At 37.5% G+C, this 14690-nt stretch overlaps 2 pseudogenes; one reads left to right on the forward strand and one right to left on the reverse strand.

Moving 5' to 3' along the window:
- The window catches only part of LOC132800051 (large ribosomal subunit protein uL2cz/uL2cy-like), a 3172-nt pseudogene extending 2569 nt beyond the window's left edge, over positions 1 to 603 (reverse strand).
- Positions 604 to 643: 40 nt separating this feature from the next.
- LOC132800052 (protein Ycf2-like) lies at positions 644 to 11013 on the forward strand (annotated as a pseudogene).
- The last annotated feature ends 3677 nt before the right edge of the window (positions 11014 to 14690 follow it).

Below are 14690 nucleotides of genomic sequence, written 5' to 3' on the forward strand. Positions count from 1 at the left end.
ATATCTTTTCTCACCATCCCCATAGTGTATGAGATAAATGTATACATTTCAATTAGGATCGTATTCTAGAGTTACGATTCAACCATATATGTCTTTTTCATTCCGTCGAACATTGATTTTACGGTATAGGCACTTATGACCTCCCCCTCTATGCCCTGCGGTAATGATTCCTCTAGCATTATGACCTTTACCACAACGATGCTGCCCATAGATAAAATTATTTCGTGGATTGGATTTCACTTGACTGTCTACGACTCCTTTGCGTGTGCTCGGGGTAGAAGTTTTGTATAAATGTATCGCCAAGCTATTAAGTATTTTGATTTAAGTTCTTTTCCTTCTAACAGGTGGAATGGAATAAATCGGTTGAAGCGTAATGATCATACGTCTATAATGCATTGTATGTCCCATAATAGGTCCCATTCTTCTATCCTTTCCTAGGAGCCGATGACTATTCATAGCTATTACCTTGACACCAAAGAAGAGTTCGACCCAATACTTTATTTCTGTCCTAGTTGATCCTGATTCGATATTAGAAGTATATTGATTTTTCAACAATAACCATATACTTTTGTCTCTAAATACTACATATTTGATTCCATCCATAAATCTATTTTCTTCCCTATGAGTTCTAGTCTCAATAAGAATGCCAGTTCTTACTGTTCATATGTTATGATATGAATATACCACACCAATTCATTATGTATGGATGATGAGATTCCATTGATACAGAGCCAATTCCAACAGATTTATCTTATTGGAGGGTCTCATTTATGTGCATCTAGTAGGAATTAAACCTACGAATTCGCCAATTATGAGTTGTACGCTTTGACCATTCAGCCATGGATGCTTAGCAGGGATCCTCGATATTGGGAGAGATCAAGAATTCTCACTATTTCTTAGATTCATGGACCCAATTCAATTCAGTGGGATCTTTCATTCACATTTTTTTTCCATCAAGAACATTTTATAAAATTCTTGGACTCCCGAATTTGGAGTATCCTACTTTCACGCAATTCACATTTATGGGGTTCAACAAGCAATCGATATTTCATGATCAAGGGTGTAGTACTATTTGTAGTGGCGGTCCTTATATATCATATTAATAATCAAAAGATGGTCGAAAGAAAAAATCTCTATTTGACAAGGCTTCTTCCTATACCTATGAATTTCATTAGACCCAAAAATGATACATTGGAAGAATCTTTTGGGTCTTCCAATATCAATTGGTTGATTGTTTCGCTCCTGTATCTTCCAAAAGGAAAAAAGATCTCTGAGAGCTGTTTCCTGGATCCGAAAGAGAGTACTTGGGTCCTCCCAATAACTAAAAAGTGTATCATGCCTGAATCTAACTGGGGTTCGCGGTGGTGGAGGAACTGGATCAGAAAAAAAAGGGATTCTAGTTGTAAGATATCTAATGAAACTGTTGCTGAATTGAGATCTCATTCAAAGAGAAAGATATCAAATATCAGGAGTTTCTTTTTGTATATTCTATGGATGATCCGATCCATAAAGACCATGATTGGGAATTGTTTGATCGTCTTTCTCCGAGGAAGAGGTGAAACACAGTCAACTTGAATTCAGGACAACTATTCGAAATCTTAGTGTAAGATTGGATTTGTTATCTCATATTTACTTTTCATGAAAAAATACCAATTGAAGTGAAGGGTTTCTTCAAACAACAAGGAGATGGGTCAACTATTCAATCGAATGATATTGAGCATGGTTCCCATCTCTTCTAGAGAAACAAATGGGCTATTATTTGCAAAATTGTGCTCAATTTCATATGTGGCAATTCTGCCAAGATCTCTTCTTTAGTTGGGGGAAGAATCCACATGAATCAGATTTTTTGAGGAATATATCGAGAGAGAATTGGATTTGGTTAGACAATGTGTGGTTGGTAAATAAGGATCGATTTTTTAGCAAGGTATGGAATGTATCGTCAAATATTCAATATGATTCCACAAGATCCAGTTATGCTCAAGTAACGGATTCTAGCCAATTGAAAGGATCTTCTGATAGATCAGAGATCATTTCGATTCCCTTAGTAATGAGGATTCAGAATATCACACATTGATCAATCAAAGAGAGATTCAACAACTAAAAGAAAGATCGATTCTTTGGGATCCCTCCTTTCTTCAAACAAAACGAACAGAGATAGAATCAAACCGATTCCCTAAATGCCTTTCTGGATATTCCTCAATGTCCTGGCTATTCATGGAACGTGAGAAGCAGATGAGTAATCATCTGCTTCCGGAAGAAATCGAAGAATTTCTTAGAAATCCTACAAGATCCATTCGTTCTTTTTTCTATGACAGATGGTCAGAACTTCATCTGGGTTCTAATCCTACTAAGAGCTCCTTTGTTGAAGAAAGAACAAGATGTTTCTTTTGTCCTTTCCAAGCGATCGGAAAATAAAGAAATAGTTCATATATTCAAGATAATTACATATTTACAAAATACCGCCTCAATTCATCCTATTTCATCAGATCCAGGATGTGATATGGTTCCAAAGGATGAACTAGATAGTTCCAATAAGATTTCATTCTTGAACAAAAATTCATTTTTTGATTTATTTCATCTATTCCATGACCGGAACAGGGGGGGATACACATTACACCACGATTTTGAATCAGAAGTTCAAGAAATGGTAGATCTATTCACTCTATCAATAACCAAGCCTGATCTGGTGTATCATAAGGGATTTGCCTTTTCTATTGATTCCTACAGATTGGATCAAAAACAATTCTTGAATGAGGTATTCAACTCCAAGGATGAATCGAAGGATCAGAAAAAAATGGGTCCGGACCTCCTGCAGGAATGATTTGGAAGATACAAAACCAAAAATAGTGGTATTTGCTAGCAACAACATAATGGAGGTAGTCAATCAATATAGATTGATCCGAAATCTGATTCAAATCCAATATAGCACCTATGGGTACATAAGAAACGTATTGAGAAATGTATTGAATCGATTCTTTTTAATGAATAGATCCAATCGCAACTTCGAATATGGAATTCAAAGGGATCAAATAGGAAATGATACTCTGAATCATAGAACTATAATGAAATATATGATCAACCAACATTTATCAAATTTGAAAAAGAGTCAGAAGAAATGGTTTGATCCTCTTATTTTTATTTCTCGAACTGAGAGATCCATGAATCGGGATCCTAATGTGTACAAATAGAAATGGTCCAATGGGAGCAAGAATTTACAAGAACATTTGGAACATTTCATTTCTGAGCAGAAGAGCCATTTCCATTTTCATGTAGTGTTTGATCGATTATGTATTAATCAATATTCGATTGATTGGTCTGAGGTTATCGACAAAAAAGATTTGTCGAAGTCACTTCCTTTCTTTTTGTCCAAGTTACTTCTTTTTTTGTCCAAGTTTCTTCTCTTTTTGTCTAACTCGCTTCCTTTTTTCTTTGTGAGTTTCAAGAATATCCCCATTCATAGGTCCGAGATCCATATCTATGAATTGAAAGGTCCAAATGATCAACTCTGCAATCAGTTGTTAAAATCAATAGGTCTTCAAATTGTTCATTTGAAAAAATGGAAACCCTTCTTTTTGGATGATCATGATACTTCCCAAAAAGCGAAATTCTTGATCAATGGAGGAACAATATCACCATTTTTGTTCAATAAGATACCATAGTGGATGATTGACTCATTCCATACTAGAAATAATCGCAGGAAATCTTTTGATAACACGAATTCCAATTCCTCAATGATATCCCACGATCAAGACAATTGTCTAAATCCCATGAAACCATTTCATAGAAATTCATTGAGTTACAGGTGTCTAACATATTCATACCTAACGATTTTCCACAAAATGTTGACGAAAAGTATAACTTGTACAAATCTTTCCATTTTCCAATTCGATCTGATCCATTCGTTCGTAGAGCTATTTACTCGATCGCAGACATTTCTGGAACACTTATAACAGAGGGACAAATAGTCAATTTTGAAATAACTTATTGTCAACCTCTTTCAGATATGAATCTGTCTGATTCAGAAGGGAAGAACTTACATCAGTATCTCAATTTCAATTCAAACATGGATTTGATTCACACTCCATGTTCTAAGAAATATTTACCATCCGAAAAGAGGAAAAAATGGGGTCTTTGTCTAAAGAAATGCCTTGAGAAAGGGCGGATGTATAGAACCTTTCAACGAGATAGTGCTTTTTCAACTCTCTCAAAATGGAATATATTCCAAACATATATGCCATGGTTCTTTACTTCGACAGGATACAAATATCTAAATTTGATATTTTTAGATACTTTTTCAGACCTATTGTCGTTACTAAGTAGCAGTCAAAAATTTGTATCCATTTTTCATGATATTATGCTTAGATCAGATATATCATGGTGACTTATTTAGAAAAAACTATGTCTTCCATAATGGAATCTGATAAGTGAGATTTCGAGTAAGTGTTTACATAATCTTCTTCTATCCGAAGAAATGATTCATCGATAATAAGTCACCATTGATATAGACACATCTGAGATCGCCAAATGTTTGGGAGTTCCTCTATTCAATCCTTTTCCTTCTATTTGTTATTGGATATCTCGTTCGAACACACCTTCTCTTTGTTTCTCGAGCCTATAGTGAGTTACAGACAGAGTTCGAAAAGGGTCAAATCTTTGACGATTCCATCATACATAATTGAGTTGTAAAAACTTTTGGATAGGTATCCTACATCTGAACTGAATTCTTTCTAGTTAAAGAATCTCTTTCTAGTTGCTCTGGAACAATTAGGAGATTCTCTAGACGAAATACGGGGTTCTGCTTCTGGCGGCAACATGCTATAGGGTGGTGGTCCCGCTTATGGGGTCAAATCTAAGAAGAAATATTTGAATATCAATCTCATCGATATCATCGATTTCATAAGTATCATACCAACTCCCATCAATCGAATCACTTTTTCGAGAAATATGATACATCTAAGTCATACAAGTAAAGAGATCTATTCATTGATAAGAAAAAGAAAAAACATGAACGGTGATTGGACTGATGATAAAATAGAATCCTAGGTCTCGAACAGTGATTCGATTGATGATAAAGAAAGAGAATTCTTGGTTCAGTTCTCCACCTTAACGACAGAAAAAAGGATTAATCAAATTCTATTTAGTCTGACTCATAGTGATCACTTATCAAAGAATGACTTTGGTTATCAAATGATTGAACAACCGAGAGCAGTTTACTTATGATACTTAGTTGACATTCATAAAAAGTATCTAATGAGTTATGAGTTCAATACATCCTGTTTAGCAGAAAGATGGATATTCCTTGCTCATTATCAGACAATCACTTATTCACAAACCTCCTGTGGGGCTAATAGTTTTCATTTCCCATCTCATGGAAAACCTTTTTCGCTCCGCTTAGCCCTATCCCTCTCTAGGGGTATTTTAGTGATAGGTTCTATAGGAACTGGTGATGGAATTTGGTGTAGGTTTATGTTGTTGTACCCTAGAGCACAATCATTCAATGTGTTAGTCAAGAATGATTGTTGTTGGTTCTTGGTTCTTGGTTCTTGATTTTGTTTTTTTTTTTTGGGTTTGTTTAGGTTTTGTTTCTGGTTTTAATGGAGGTTTAGGGTTCTTGAGAAGGTTGTTAGCTTTTGGGAAGAAGAAGAAACCAAAAATGTAGTAGTTGAGAGAGAGAGAGCCAAAAATGTTGTTTTTCAAAATCTATTTTTTGAATATTTTCTTTCTCAACGTTTTTCATTACAATTTTCATACTTTTAAATACATAAAAAAGACAATAAGGCATGCTGCCATATTGAGCAATAAATACAAAAGCATTAAAAGTAACCAACCAAGCCAAACTACCTCAACTAACTCTAATCAATGTGCTGGGCATGCAAGAAACCTTCTTTAATGGGCAGTTCAGCTTGTCTAAGGCATTTGAATTTGAAAACCAGCTTCATTTGACTTGAAAATTGGAGGGAAGCCTTTTTGAATATTAAACTATGGTCTACCCAAAAACCAGATAAAAAAAAGTCCATTTACCCATTCATAAATAATCAAACCCGAGGCAGTTTTGCCCAGTTTTCTGGGCAACAACACTGCACAAGGGTCAGATTGTTTTGGGCTTAACTCAGCCTTCCCAGCTCCAAATTGGGCCATTCTTTTTGCTGCTTCTTCCTCTGCATATCTAGTTTATCATATCCAAAATTCAGATCCAAATCCCAAACCTACTTCAAACGGAATCCAAGGAAGTGGACTTATGTTGCTGGAAATACAATTCCAGCAACTTGACAAAAAAGGCCTTAAGCTAGATAATGAGCTTAGGGCATTACAAAAAGGATATTGTTCTTGAACATTACAAGATAAAATAAAATGCATAAGCATAAACAATGTTTGGTGTTTGATGTTGCAAAACAAAGAGTGCAAGTGTAACCGAACTACCTTGCACATTGTGGCAAGATCACCACATTTCAACAGATGGTAGACTTTGTCCTCATGTCCTTGAACAATGAAGCCCTCGGGTTGCTTGACATAAACCTCCTCTTGAAGCACACCATTCAAGAAAGTCGACTTTACATCAAGGTGGTACACCTTCCATGACATTGAGGCCGAGATGGATAGGATGAGCCTTATGGTCTCCATTCTTGCAACCGGTGCAAACGTCTCTCCATAATCTACACCCGCTTGTTGTGCATAGCCTTTTGCCACAAGCCTTGCCTTGTGCTTGTATATTGTTCCATCCGGGTTGAACTTGGTCCTAAAGATCCACTTTACACCAATTGGTTTCTTGTTTTTAGGTTTAGAAACCAAAGACCAAGTTTCATTCTTTTCTATCATATCCATTTCGGTTTGCATGGCCTCCATCCACTCTTTCTTTTGCATAGCTTCTTGAGCATTGGTAGGATCACTCAAGACAACATTGCACCTTTCATATATTTCAAGCAATGGCCTTTCTCCTCTAACACCATCTCCAATCTCCAATTCAGCTCCAATGGTCTCAAGTGCATCCTCCTCATCATCTTCATTTTCTTCATTGTCATTGTCATTGGTTTCTTCTTCTCCATCATCCAACCGAGCATTATCTTCATGGACAAGAAGCTCCTCCTTTGTCCAATCCCAAACAGCATCTTCATCAATCCTCACATCCCTTGTTACCATAAATTTCTTGGTTTCCAAGTTGAAAACCCTAAAACCTTTGGTAACTTCACTAAAGCCGACCAAGATGCCCACATTTGCCCTTTTGTCAAGCTTGTCTCTCATGTGTGGATGAACATTGTCTCTCATGTGTGGATGAACATGGAGAAAACAAACACTTTCAAAGATTTTTATGTTGTCCAAAGATGGTTTTTCTCCATACCATATCTCATAGGGTGTCTTGGACTCATTGGCTTTGGTGTATGCTAGGTTTTGGATGTACCTAGCCGTGTATATGGCTTCGGCCCAAAACTTCTTTGGCATGTTCTTCTCATGTATCATGCACCTTGCCATCTCCATCAAGGTCCTATTTTTCCTCTCACAAACACCATTTTTTTGTGGTGTGTATGGTGTTGTGAATTGATGCACCATTCCATTTTCTTTGCAAAAATCCTCCATAGCCAAACTTGTATATTCTCCACCATTGTCGGTTCTCAAGCACTTCATCTTTGCATTGCTTTGGGTTTCCACCATCTTCTTGAATTCCATGAACTTCTCAAGCACTTGTGACTTGGTTGTTAGAAAATATACCCAACACATCCTTGAGTAGTCATCAATAAAGGTTAGGAAGTACTTACATCCTCCAATTGATGACAAACTCATTGGTCCACACACATCCGAATGGACTAGCTCAAGCTTCTCCTTAGCTCTCCATGAACCGGCTTTAGGGAATGGAAGCCGTGTGGATTTCCCTAGTTGGCATACATCACATCGGCTTTTCATCTCCTCAATCTTTGGCATGTCCTTCACAATGGCATTGGTGTTTTTCATGGCACCATAGCTAGAATGCCCAAGCCTTTTATGCCAAAGTTGAGAAATGGACTCCACTTTGGTTTTTAAGGCTTGTTCATTCTTAACTAGGTCCAATCTATAGCTTTTGTCCTTCAATGGTACCTTAAATAGCTCATTACCACAAGCATCATATATGATACATCCATCTTTTGCAAAATTTAAAGCAAAGCCTCTTTCTACCAATTGTGCTACACTAAGAAAGTTTTCACACAAACTAGGAACATATAGCACATATTTTATAATTTTGGTACCTTCCTTGGTGTTCAAGCACACATCTCCTTTGCCTTCTACTTTCATGAACCGGCCATCACCAATCTTCACTTTGGTTTTGTAGTTTCGGTCAAGCTCCATAAAGCCATCCTTTTGGAAACTCATGTGGTGTGAGCAACCACTATCCACAAGCCAACCGAGACCACTACTTGTGGCTTTAAGGCATGTGGCCACAAATAGGTTCTCGGCTTCTTCATTAACCACATTGGCTTGTTGTCTCCTTTGCTTGCATACTTTGGCAATGTGGCCTTTTCCTCCACATCTTTCACAAGATGCATCCGGCCTCCAAAAACACTTGGATGGTGGATGTCCAAGCTTCTTGCAATGAGGGCAAGGTGGATGCCCTCCTCGGTTTTGATTGGTTTGTTGTTGTTGTTGTTGATTCCATCCATTTTTGTTGTTGTTTGTGTTGTTGTTGGTTGTAAAACCGGTTTGGTTGGTGTTGTTGCTCTTCCTTCCTTTATTCTTCTTTTTGTTGCCGTGGCCACCATAGAATGCACTCTCTATGGTCTCCTCCTTTCTAATGGCTCTCCTGTGTTCGGTTGCTTGAAGAGTATTGATGAGCTCACTCAAGGTTATTTCACTAAGATTTCTAGATTCTTCAAGGGAGGAAATCTTAGCTTCAAACCTTTCGGGTAAGCTCACCAATACTTTCTCTACTACCCTTTGATCGGTCAATTGCTCACCAAGGATCCGAATTTGATTTACCACTTTGACCATCCTTTCCATGAAATCCTTGACAAGCTCATTCTCCTTCATCTTCAAGGTCTCAAACTCTCTTCTTAGGTTTAAAACTTGCATTTGCCGAGTTCTAGTATTTCCATGGAACTCCTCTTGAAGCTTTATCCAAACCTCTGTAGCACTTGTGCATGACATTATCCTTGTAAAAATGGAATCACTCATGGAGGAGTGCAACGAAGTGAGGGCCTTGAACCCCTTGGCAACTTTGGCCTCATGTGCATTTCTTTGTGCTTGGGTTGCATTAGCTCTCAACTCATCCACTACATAACCTTCTTCTATGACTTCCCATAAACCAAAGGCTTGAAGGTAGGCTTTCATTTTTATACTCCAAATGGAATAGTTTTGGCCTTCAAACTTAGGTGGTGTTGGGGTTGCAAAGGATTGTGAGGCCATTTGAAAAAATGGTTTTTGAAAAGTTTTGAAAAATGGACACAAGAACAAGCTCTCGGGTGGTGGTGTTTTGGTGAGTTTCAACTAGTCTTTTTGGGAGGTTTTGGTTTCGGTTGGAAGGCTTTAGGTGGGAGATCCTCTCACAAATAAAATGGTCTAGGTTGAAAGCTCACAAGGTCCTAATAAATTACACTATGCTCTGATACCATGATGGAATTTGGTGTAGGTTTATGTTGTTGTACCCTAGAGCACAATCATTCAAGGTGTTAGTCAAGAATGATTGTTGTTGGTTCTTGGTTCTTGGTTCTTGATTTTATTTTTTTTTTGGGTTTTTTTAGGTTTTGTTTCTAGTTTTAATGGAGGTTTAGGGTTCTTGAGAAGGTTGTTAGCTTTTGGGAAGAAGAAGAAACCAAAAATGTAGTAGTTGAGAGATAGAGAGCCAAAAATGTTGTTTTTCCAAAATCTGTTTTTTGAATATTTTCTTTCTTAACGTTTTTCATTACAATTTTCATACTTTTAAATACATCAAAAAGACACTAAGGCATGCTGCCATATTGAGCAATAAATACAAAAGCATTAAAAGTAACCAACCAAGCCAAACTACCTCAACTAACTCTAATCAATGTGCTGGGCATGCAAGAAACCTTCTTTAATGGGCAGTTCAGCTTGTCTAAGGCATTTGAATTTGAAAACCAGCTCCATTTGACTTGAAAATTGGAGGGAAGCCTTTTTGAATATTAAACTATGTTCTACCCAAAAACCAGATAAAAAAAAGTCCATTTACCCATTTAAAAGTAATCAAACCCGAGGCAGTTTTGCCCAGTTTTCTAGGCAACAACACTGCACAAGGGTTAGATTGTTTTGGGCTTAACTCAGCCTTCCCATCTCCAAATTGGGCCATTCTTTTTTCTGCTGCTTCCTCTGCATATTTAGTTTATCATATCCAAAATTCAGGTCCAAATACCAAACCTACGTCAAACGGCATCCAAGGAAGTGGACTTATGTTGCTGGAAATACAATTCCAGCAACTAGACAAAAAAGGCCTTAAGCTATATAATGAGCTTAGGGCATTACAAAAAGGATATTAATCTTGAACATTACAAGATAAAATAAAATGCATAAACATAAACAATGTTTGGTCTTTGATGTTGCAAAACAAAGAGTGCAAGTGTAACCGAACTACCTTGCACATTGTGGCAAGATCACCACATTTCAACAACTGGATGATCCTATTTAGTCAAATACCTAGTGACAAACTCCTGTGTTCCTTTCATTACAGTATTTTTGAACAAGTTCTTGGATAAAAAGGGTTTTCTTATTGATGGTAGTGACGATATTGATGATAGTGATGATATTGATGATAGTGACGACATCGACCGTGACCTTGACATGGAGCTGAAGCTTCTAACTATGATGAATGCGCTAACTATGGATATGCCGGAAATTGACCGATTTTGTATCACCCTTCAATTCAAATTATCAAAAGCAATGTCTCCTTGCATAATATGGATTCCAAACATTCATGATCTGGATGTGGATGAGTGTCTATTAGTGAACTATCTCTCCAAGGATTGTGAAAGATGTTCCACTACAAATATTCTTGTTATTTCTTTGATTCATATTCCCCAAAAAGTGCCAGCCATGTAGAAAGCTCACTTGAAGGCGAGATGAACCATGAAATTTTAGGACGAGAGGTGGCCGGACGCGCCCAGATCGGGCCGGCGAAGTCCGCGGGGTCGGCGAGGTGGGTCATAGGATTTTCTCATTTTTTGGCCACTTCAGGCCAACCCATACACCTTTTCCACTATTTTTGACCCCTCCAAGCTCATTTCCTTAGTTATTTTATCCAGATTCCTCGCCGTTTGAAAGATCCAACAACGGGAAGTTCGGCCGATGCTTCAACAGTGTTTTTCAGTACCGGAGGAAATTTTGGACCAAGGTAAGCATACTGATGAGCTCCTTGTCTCTTGGCTTTCCGTCAATATAAAGTTTGGGAATTTTGGAGGTCGTTTAATAATTTTTTCATTTTTAGGTCAATTAGTTAATTTTCAAATAAGTTGGGACTGTGTTTGGACAAAATTTGTCAAATTGGTTAAAATTTGAGTTGGATTAGTGAAATTGGATATTAGTAGGACCCATATGGAGGTACAATTTTGAAAGATTAGGCTTCGGGTGAAAATCCCCAATTTTAGGTACTGTGTCTTAAGGGTACGCAGTATAATTGGACTGTTCGATATCCAATTTATGTAGTTTTATTATACCATAAATTATATTAAGACATTTGGGTCATACGAGTTTCTTTGGTTTAGTTAATTGGAGCCTGAGAGTTATGTTATTAATTATAGGCACTCGAGTTAAGCCTGAAAGCAATCCTGTAGAGGAGCAGATGTGAGCATCTACAGTACTATGAGTGGTTATAATTTTAAAAATATTTTGGGTGTATAGTATAATATATATGTGGTTTGAGTATTTTACTTATACCTATCGTTTGATTTAAATGTTCATTTTATGAATATATGAGGATCTGCTTTTACATATATGTGTTATCATTTTATATGACTTTTGTCAATATTTTAAACGTTTGGCAATTCTAATGAGCTCACGAATGAACTTGTGGTATTTAAATATTTTGGCATTTGAATTGAGGTTTTAAATCACTTTGGAAAATAATTGATTTTAGAAAGCAGATTGAAAATTATATGATTTTAAGCACGTTCAAGTATTTTAAAATTTATATGCTTAAAATTGGTTTATTGTGAATATATTTCACGGTGGTATTTCTTGTTTTATATGAAATGATGATTTGAAATTTTTGGAATATTTAAAAAGCAAATAAATTTGGAAATTAAATAAGGACTCATGATACAGTATTGTTTGGAAAAGTATTTGAGATATTACAAGATTGTTTTAAGGACACTGTATTGGTTATTTTTAAATTGATGTACCATGTAATGCCAATATCTTGGATCAGTATTTTGGAAAAATATTTGAGATATTACAAGATTATTTTAAGGACACTGTATTGGTTATTTTTAAATTGATGAACCATGTAATGCCAATATCTTGGATCAGTATTAGATTATATTATATTATATTATAGTATAGCGCACTGGGTTTTGTCACGGTACTGTAAGGTTGGGTTCAGCCCACAGGATATTATTGCAACATACCGTAAGGTTGGGATGTTCCCATATGTTATTATTGCCACGGTATCGTGAGGTTGGGCTCAGCCCACAAGATATTATTGCCACAGACCGTGAGGTCGGGTTTATTTGACAGTTTATTATTATTGTCACGGTACCATGAGGTTGGGCTTGATCCACAGGATATTATTGCCACAAACCGTGAGGTTGGGTATGTCCCAATGGTTATTTATTATTTCCACGACACTGTTCGTATATTAAGGGTCGTAAGGTGGGTGTATCCCATGGTTTACAGATTGGTACATCGTTTGGTACATCGTGTACCTTTGAACATACTGTTGATTTACAAATATTGTGGTGATTTCTGCATTTTCATATTTATTTGGTGGAACTATATTTATTATTTTATGCTCAAAGATTTATATCTTGATTTGAGATATTTTATAATATTACAATGATTGTTCATTTTATATTTGAGTATCGATTTTATGATATATTAATTTGGGGTACAAGTTTGGGTTTTGTGAAATGTTTTCTAAATGGGGAACTTTTCAAACGAGTGGAACGAGAAGTCTTGAGAGACAAATTTTTCAGAAATAAATTGTTATTTTTCTATTATACTATGCCACTCACTGAGATTTCTTTATCTCACGTTTTATTTGTTTTAAATTCGTTCCCCTAGACCCAGGCAGCTAGTAACAATCTACTCGTGCACAACTTATCGCTTGTTTCCTTCCACTACAGCAGCCGTATTTATCCTTTCTTTATTTATTGTTATCTTCTGGAATTATTTATTACTTATTTGTACTCCTAGACTTCGTTAACACTCTAAGAATGCTCTGATTTTAAATATGGGACTTAGTAGAGACCATGGTACTTATGTGTGTAGTTATGGCCTGTAGTACAGTAGGCCGGTTGTGGACTTTACGCTGCTATGGATTTATTTTTATATATACATATTGAGGTATTATTGTTATCGCATGTGTTCGTTGTCCATGTTTCAAGGTGAGGTTCTATTGGATATTCTCTAAGGATTGTCTAGTGGTACTTCACCAGACGAGACCACCTGGGAGATCCTGAGAGGGTTCCCGGGGCGGGTCCTATCAATAGCAAGTTACAAATTCTGGCTCGGTAGGACATGTATTTCTATTACTATGAAATTCATAAATGAAGTAGTTAATGGTGGGGTTACCATTATTCTTTTTGTAGTGACGAATCTTGGAATGCGTTCCTAAGAAAAGGAATTTGTACATTTTTAGGGGTCTTGAAGGGGCGCGGACACAGGTGGTGCATGGCTATAGTCAGCTTATGCCATAAAGTGTTAGGTTAAGTCCCGCAATGAGCGCAACCCTCGTGTTTAGTTGTCATAGTTGAGTTTGGAACCCTGAGCAAACTGCCAGTGATAAGCCGGAGGAAGGTGAGGATAACGTCAAGTCATCATGCCCGTTATGCCCTGGGCGACACACGTGCTACAATGGTCGGGACAAAGGGTCGCGATCCCGCGAGGGTGAGCTAACTCCAAAAGCCCGTCCTCAGTTCGGATTGTAGGCTGCAACTCACCTACATGAAGCCAGAATCGCTAATAATCGCCGATCAGCCATACGCCAGTGAATTCGTTCCCGGGCCTTGTACACGCCTCCCGTCACATTATGGGAGCTGGCCATGCCCGAAGTTGTTACCTTAAATGCAAGGAAGAGGATGCTGAAGGCAGGGCTAGTGATTGGAGTGAAGCCGTAACAAGGTAGCCATACTTGAAGGTGCGGCTGGATCACCTCCTTTTCAGGGAGAGCTAATGCTTGTTGGGTGTTTTCGTTTGACACTACTGCACACCTAAAAAGAAGCGAGCTATGTCTAAGTGAAACTTGGAGATGGAAGTCTTCTTTCATTTCTCGATGGTGAAGTAAGACTAAGCTTATGAGTTTATTATCCTAGGTCGAAACAAGTTGACAGGATCCCCTTTTTTAGGTCCCCATGTCCCTCCAGTGTGGCGACGTGGGGGTGTAAAAAAGGAAAGAGAGGGATGGGGTTTCTCTCGCTTTTGGCATAAAGGGCCCCCAGCAGGAGGCTCGCACGACAGGCTCTTAGCTTAATGGTAGAGCGTGCCCCTAATAGTTGAGTCGTTGTGCCTGGGCTATGAGGGCTCTCAGCCACATGTATAGTTTAATGTGCTCATCAGCGCCT

The sequence above is a fragment of the Ziziphus jujuba genome, chromosome 11 (genome assembly GCF_031755915.1).
Source record: "Ziziphus jujuba cultivar Dongzao chromosome 11, ASM3175591v1".
Lineage (NCBI taxonomy): Eukaryota > Viridiplantae > Streptophyta > Magnoliopsida > Rosales > Rhamnaceae > Ziziphus > Ziziphus jujuba.